This window comes from Agelaius phoeniceus, chromosome 2 (genome assembly GCF_051311805.1).
Source record: "Agelaius phoeniceus isolate bAgePho1 chromosome 2, bAgePho1.hap1, whole genome shotgun sequence".
Lineage (NCBI taxonomy): Eukaryota > Metazoa > Chordata > Aves > Passeriformes > Icteridae > Agelaius > Agelaius phoeniceus.
The window spans coordinates 9,349,016-9,357,103 of NC_135266.1; the positions used below are offsets into that span (position 1 = coordinate 9,349,016).

At 44.6% G+C, this 8,088-nt stretch overlaps 1 protein-coding gene across 1 annotated transcript in view; it reads right to left on the bottom strand.

The window, feature by feature from the left end:
- PRRG1 (proline rich and Gla domain 1) overlaps nt 1-7,091 on the bottom strand; it is a 31,080-nt gene extending 23,989 nt beyond the window's left edge. The window contains exon 1 of the mRNA XM_077171900.1: nt 7,009-7,091. The gene's annotated coding sequence lies outside the window, so the exon portion shown is untranslated. The remainder of the gene's footprint in view (nt 1-7,008) is intronic.
- Between the last annotated feature and the right edge of the window lie 997 nt (nt 7,092-8,088).

The window sequence follows — 8,088 nt, forward strand, 5'->3', positions numbered from 1 at the left end:
AAAGAGCCCTACAAACCAGGGGAAAAAAAAAAAGTTTTAAATACTTAATACTCTTATTTCCCTCTCTTAAGACCCACGTCCATTATTCCTCTTATAGCTTTTCCTGAATTTCTAAACACATGAAGATGCACACATTATTTTACTGCATTGCACTTAATTTTTTTTTTCTGAGTAGGATTTGAACAAACCTACCCACAAAGCTCATTTACACATTCAGGGTATAGCAAAACACGTTTTGACTTCAGCCTTGAAGAGGAGTCAAGGAATTTCTCCTTTCCTGCCACTGCCACCCACCCTTCAGTGGGGATCAGCCCCTGATGTGGCTGATGCAGTTCTGTGCTCTGCACTTCAGCTTTGTCCCTCTCCTCTCTGCTGCTCTGCTCCCCACCACAGCCACAGAAAGGAAATGTGAACTTTCCAGACTGCATCTGCCACCAAAGTCAACCTCTCAGGGAAATAGTTTTGCATCCCTTGTGACCTCTAGTCCAACAATTTTACTCATGGTCCCTTCCAATCCACTACTACCAAGCAGTAGAAAACCTTAAATTAATGGCAGTTTTCCCAGAGGAAGCACACTGATCTAGAGCATGGAGGCATTCTGAACATCATAACTGGAGAAAACACTGGAAGGTGAACTAACATCTAATTCAAACTACTAACATCTAATTCAAACAGTCACTTATGAGGAAATAAGGATCACAGGGAGGCTCTAAGTGACAGCTGATCAATAAATCCATACCTACCAGTATCAGGTCATACTTATAAACCATTTTTTGCACTTTCCAGCACTGCAAAAACACAAGAGCAGCTCCCAAAACTCAAACAATAATTCTACTGCTGCTCTTCTACTCCTTATGGAGTCAGTACAACACCCATTCTGCCTGAGTTAGAAGCACAAAAATGCATGTAACAAAAACAATTCAAAGGATGTTCATATTGAAGTTCCTAAAACTCACATGCCAAATTGATGTGTCAAATTTGTGTGTGCAATTAACTGTGTTTGAAGATATCATTTATCTTAGTTGTGTCAAAAGCATACGCAGAATAAAATAAAATTAGCTCTTGAAAACTTTATAACTGACAGATCCTCTAGGATCTAACATGTCTAACATTTTGTTCTTGGAATATCCGAAAGGGTGTTCCCCTATTCCCCCACAAACCTGAACACCTACTCCAGGACACAGAAAATGTGGAGGAGTCTTCTAATGCAAAAAATACTTGATACTGATAAAAACACTGCTACTTTTTAGGTCTGGTAACTCATTCACATCTGTAATAACACTGCAGAAGTCACTGGAGAGATCCCAGAGTGCTGTCCATCAGCAGGTGCATCTCCACCCTGTGCATTTCTGGTGTGGATTGCTTCACCCATACAAACAGTTTCACAGAACCACAGAGCAGCTAAGGACTGTCAAGAGATTGTCTGGCCCAGCCTTTTGTGTGGAAGGCAGCCCTGATGAGGTTATCCAGCACACAATTGCAAAACCAACCCTCTAGTGACAGGGATCTCCCCATGTTCTTGGGGAGGTTGCTCCAGTGAATGATTGATCTCACTGTAAAAAATTTAGTGAGATCAATCAAAAATTTACAGTGAGATCAATTGTCAATCATACAATTTTCTTAGACAGAGATGAAAACTTTGATCAAATCTTTTGCCAAGAGATCCTAAGAAATGGCCACAGTGAAAGTGCTTTGATATTTTTCCAGTTTTGAAACTTGCAGCTCTGATGAGCTTGTAGTTGGGCACTTCTTTACAGTTCACCCTAAGTGGCCTTTCCATAAAAGACGAGTTTGTTCACCTTCTCACCTTCTGGCTTGTTTTAAAATAAAACAGATCAGGTCCCTGCTGCAGCTGACTGCAGAACACCAGGGAAGCAGTGAAAATGCAAAACCCAGCAAGGATGGAGTGGAAGAGGAAGAACTCCTGTTCTCAGGCAGAGGGAGAAGCTTAGCTGAGTTAAGCTGCTTACACAGCTGCACAGTCAATAGGCCGTGCCTTCATTTCACTGCTGCCCACAGCTCTGACAACCAACAGCAGCAAAAAACACAACAGTGAGTCCATTCCATTCCTGATACTCACAAGTGCTCAGCAGTATTGAAATAAAATATCACAGACTCTGCTTGTTTCAGCTGCCACAGGAGAAATCTATAGGAAAACCAGCAGGAGATTAAACTAATTCTGACACTGAAACCTCATTTAACCCTTCCCCATTCCCCATGAGAATGGAAACTAGGGACAGAAAGTTGTTTCTCCTCCCAGGTTTATCTAGTAAATAGTTAGAGTTAGAGCCTGCAAATAAAAGCTGAAGAATATTCACAAGGTCAGTAAACAAGTCACTGATAAACCTGGAGAAACAGCCAGGTGCAAAAGTTCACAGGTCTGCTGAAGCCACTGTTTATGAGTTTTCCTGCTAGGATTCCATAAACTGCCTTCACACCAGTGAGCCAACAGATTGACACCTTCTGAGCCATTCTTCAATGCCAAGTAGGAAACATTCACAAATACAGCTGATTATAATAAATATTACAGTTTAGACAGTTATGTTAAATGTTTAATTTGGTGTTTGGGACTTTAATGAAGAATTGCTGTAAAGTGAATCTTGAAACTGGTCCATCCATTGTTATACTACAGGAAAACAAAGAACTCAGCAAAACAGGAATATCCAGAATTACCACAATTCTTGGTGTAAACAAACAAACAAAAAATCTCAGCCACCCTGAAGTTCTGGCAAATATAGATTTTCTGCAGTTTCAGGTGACAAAATGAATATTTCACTGGCATTAAGTTTTATGTATGACAAATTACTCCCATCCTACACTTCACATGGTACCTCTGGATTGTAGCATTACTTAATTCGACCACTCTTGGAGTAATCATATTGGAACAGACCAAGATGAAAAACTGGAAGTATGCTGAGTGTGTGATCTTCAAATATGAGATGCCAGTTTTCAAAAGTAATTTCAGAAGCAACATGGGAAGCCTGATTCAAACACTTTAAATGAAACACCCCACTGAGCAGGTAAAATGCACAATGAAATGTGTAGAATGCAAGGGATCTCAAAGATCTTTCAAGATGCAACTGCAGGATAGTCAGTCTCTCCCTCATGCAAAGATATCTGTGGTCAAAAAAAGTAATCTATTTGCACAAAGCAGCATTCCTGGTTTGAAAATGGGCAACACTTCTTGTGCTCCTACAGTGTGCATGTCTCAGCCCTGGATGCTAACTCCAGTACAGTGGGCTGTGCAAATGTATTTCTTACCTGATTTTATAAATGTAGTTCTGAACAGATGCCTAACTTTTATTCAAAGTTGAAGTTATTTTACATAGTGACTATGTATTATTAAAAATAAGCAACAGCCTGAAATAGGCACAAAAGAGCTCTCAATAGATGTGTTTTCTTAGCAAGCCAAAATCCCTGGTGTGATTTTAGGTGGTTAGCATGGAATTTATTTTTCTAATTGTCAAGGCTTTATTTTTGAAATGTAGCTATTCTAATAATAGTATTCACCAACCTTGATTAAAGCACTGATTACTTGATAATCAGCAACATCAAAAATGCCAGCAAGAAAAGAATGGGTTAAGTGTATTTCACACAAATGTGTATCAAATTTTACTTAACAAGAATCAGTAAGACAAGCAAAGGTAAACAAGGAAAGGTCTGGGTATGGCCAGATTAGATTTTAAAAGGTCAAATAGTTGCCAACATCTGAACTCAGCTGGCAGGAGAACAGAGGAGACATTAGGTCACTCAGGCCACTCCTCTGCCAGCTCTGTAGGGTTCTCCACTGCACACTGCAAGTGCTTTTGTTTGTAATGTGGAAGAGGAGAGGAAGCAACTGTGGGGGCAAGAAAGTAGATTGTCTTTGGGGGCTGAAGCAAAACAACCATTAAAGAAACATCAGCCAGACCAGACAGCATCCTGGAAACACAGCTGATGAAGTCATGAAAGAGAGAGATGAAAATGAGCAACAAAACTCAGGATTGAGCTGACAAACTGAAAGTAAAAGCTCTTAGCAGGATGGTGCAAAATATTTAGAACTCTTGCCTGCAGGAATCTGGTGTAATTTGTTGAGTAACTGGGAAGAAATGACACATATAAGATTTACTGGAATAATGGAAGAGGGAAGCAGAGGGGCAAAATGGGCTCATTTTTCCCCAGTACTCATACATGCGCAACCACATCTCTTGTTCCCTGCCTGTCCAGCTGTTTCTACGAGCCAGGTAAGAGCCAAAAACAAGTCAGAGAAGTCTTTGTTTTCAACCTGATTGGTTCTGTGATCTGCCTCACCAAAAGAGTGTGGAAATTTCACTATCACAACTGAGGGAGGTCACAGAGGCAGGCAGAACAAAATGATGGACAAGAGGATCACAGGAAAAGGGAGCTGTTTAAAATGACAGAGCAAACAAAAATGGTTCACACTGCTAAAATTAGCACAGTCCTGAAGTATATTTTATCCTGCTTTTGCCAAAAAAATTTATTCATGACTCTTGATAAAGTACCTAAAAATGTTGTTCCAATGTGGACATCAACTACTTACAATTTATTTTAGGGATGCATCTCCCAAAATCTGACTGCTTGATTTGCAAAAGCAGAATAGGTTTAGAACAGACATTCAATTTATTTGCACCTGTGCAACTTAACATAAATGAGGACAACTGAACTCAATACCCTGGAAAAAATCAGATCCTACCTAGACCAGATTTGGTCTCCACAGTTTTATCTTTCACTCTTTGTGTGGAATGGGAGGATGATTTCCTTGTTTTAGGAGAGTTTTCTCAATTAAGGGGAGAATTAGTTGAGTACTGAGATCTAAGGTGATAAGCACAACAGAAGATGGCAAAGGAAATTTGTAATTCCATAATCAAAGCAGAATTTGATGCAGATTTGAGTTGCCTCAAGAAAACATCTTGACACCATCCAACCTAAGTAAGGAGGATGAGACCAAAATACTTCCTGAATACAACAGCATTTTTTTTATGCAAGAAACAACATGCTATTACTTAATAGAAAACTGTAGCTCATTCTAGATGTATGAAGAGACTGAATTAAAGGTAACTTCAAAACTTCAGTTCTCCATTTGTGTTTCTGGAAATGGCACTATGAGTACAGTTACTCTGTGTGTAACTATCCACTTCTCTCAGAAGAAAACTGGTAATCAAGTTATAATCTCAACATCTGCATGAGGTACAACCAGATGCAATGCTTTCTTTTGAGTACACTAGTCGGACACAAATTTCTGGATGAACTTGTGTGAGAAAAGGATAATCCAGGTTTCACTCAGGGATTTCCTGATATTTGCTAGTTCCAGGAGTACAGAGTTACTCAGGATGCCAGGTTCCAGCCTAATCTGTTCCAGAAAATGAAGTTTTTTAGTCTACAAGAGGTTAAAGTGAGATGGCTGAAAATGAACAGATAAATAAAAATCTCACTCCTGTTTCCATGCAATACTCTTACATACAAGTTCCCTGTCCCCTCTTCTCTGGATTGTAATCTCACTGCCCTGGTTCAGCAAGAACTACTCTTGCAATCTCAGTCACCTCTACTAGGTAAGTCACCTCAGACTGCTCATCACCTCTTGCACTTGTAAACCTCCCCCACACTGCTTTATCAATGGCACTCCCTCTGTTCAACACAAGGGCCAGAATGTTCAACCTCCCAGTTGCACAACCCCTTCACACAGGTGTGTGTGTCTGTGTGCATAATACACACGTGTACATTAAAAACCAGGGCTTCTACACGCATACCTGATCATTTATGTACAGCTAAAAAAACTCAGTTCCTCCCAGCCACATTTCTTTAAGCCAGTATAAGCATCCCTATGGCAGTGCAGGGAAACAGACATGATTACTAACCAGGTTAATCAGAAAAAGTGTTTAAAAGGTCAGTTTGAATCTGGTGGTAATGCCCCGTGCCACACCCGCCCCTGCTGTATCAACAATGGTGCCAGCACGGGGAAAAGATGGTAAAGGAGGTGGTAATGAGCAGAAAAAGTACAGCTAGTGTTTTTTTCAGTCACAGTCAATAGTAATGATAAATTGAAGGTCTTGATTTTAATCTAGAACAGCAACATCTGCATAACTGTCCCTCTTCCCTTCACAAACTTTTCTATGAGAACTTGAAATTCTTTCAAGGGTTTTCCTGTGCTTCTTCCTCTTACTCACTGGCTCCATTCCCCTCCGTTTTGTTCCCAATCACCGCCTGCTCTCTCACTCCTCAACCAATGCAACACTGAATCCCAGCTTCAACTGTGGTAGCACTGAGGCTCCCTCTGCCCCTCCTGTTTGTTTCCTGTGGATGAATTGTTCCCTTGCCAGCACCAGGCCTAGGAAGAGTCCCCCAGAGCCCGGAGGGTCGGGCTCATTCCCACACACACCTTCCCAGCCCGGCAGCCACAGCCTGAGCCCGTCCTGGCCACCGCAGCTCCCGCACAGACGGGGCCTCTGGGTGACCCTTTGGAAAAAGTTCTGTCAGGAATACGAGCCTCGGAGGGCTGCGGCTGTGCTCCGCGGGTTTCTTTTGGAGGATGGTGTTTTTTAAAACTTCGGAGAAAAACGCATCAGCTGCTTATTTTGGAGAGAGTCGCTAAGCTCTTCCAAAAGAGAAATCCCGCAGGATTCTTCCTTTGTTCAATACACTCCACACATTTTCTCCCCCGGCTTAACTGGCAATGGCACAAACCCTTGGAGAGGACTTTACCGGGAGGCTGCCGGCCGCCGGAGGGCGGCGAGGGGCGGAGGGCAGCGGGGCGCGTTCCACCCTCACTCCCCTCAGGGATCCCTATGCGGGACCCCCGCCCCGGGCGCTCCCTGCGGGCACCGCTCCCGCCATCCCCGCGCCGGGCAGCCCCTTCCCGCCGGCGGCCCCCGCCCGCCCGCACCCCGCGCTGCCCGCACTCTCCGCCTCAGCCCGCTCGTCTCCCGCACTGCCCGCACTCACCGTCCCTACCCGCACTTGCCCCACCTTAACTATCCCTGCCCCTACTTCACCCGCACTGCCCGCACTCACCGCCGCCGCCCGGGTGCGGAGCAGGGCCGGCGCTGCCGCCCCGCGCTGCCCCAACGCCCGCTGCGCGCTCGGCGGAGCAGGCGGTGCCTCCGCGCATGCGCCCGGCAGCCCGAGGGCGGCTGTGAGGCGGGGAGAGACTGAGGGCGACCCGGCGCGCCCGCCCGCGCCCCGCTGCTCCTTGTCCCGGTGTCCCGGTTCGGAGCTGGCCCGGGGATCAGGGGCTCCGCAGGGTGACCATCGGTCCCCTCCCCGGGGCAGGGTGATCCTTTCAGCCACCCCCGACCGGGAGCTCCACGCGGTAGCAGCCCTGGGCTCAGCACTCCCCGGTTATCAGGACCGCGGGCGCGGCTGCCATGGCCTCACCGAACCTCTCTGCCTTGGTGTTTCCAGTGTTAAAGTTTGGTGTGTCCCGGAATTACAGAATCAATTGGGTCGGAAAAGAGCTCAGAGATCATCGAGTCCAAGCTGTGACTGAACACGACCGTGTCAACCACACCGTGGCCATGTCCAGTCTTTAACACCTCCAGGGACGGTGACTTCACCACCTCCCGGGGCAGTTCCAATATTTAATTACCATTTCTGTGAAGAAATTCATCACAGTATCCAACCTGTATAGATAGACCCAGTGTTTTCATTTAGGAAAGACACAGACAGCTGCACACTGGTGATTGTGGTCTTTGATGAAAAGCTAAAAATGGTGCCACAAGTACTGATTTTCCCCTTCCGTGCCCCCAAGGGTGGCTGCATGGAGCTGTGGGGTTCATTGCCCAGAGTTCTGAGCCTTTGAGTGCACTCAGACCTCATCCCCCAGAAGATGCATTTTAGGAACCCTAAAACGTCATGTTCTACATTAAAAAGTAAAGGCTGGTTGGCTTTTTGCACTGTCCAGAATTAATCTGAAACCAGAGAGTTTGATAGCTTAATTTTGTTTGTGGCTGGTGCCTTCATTTTCACCTCTATGACTTTTAATGGATGTGTATGGAAGGAAGATGAAGGTCCTCAGAAAATTCACAGCAAATTAATAATCCCTACCTGACTTCAAAGGTGCTGCTGTCGGTGGTGCCGTGGCCTGATTATAAA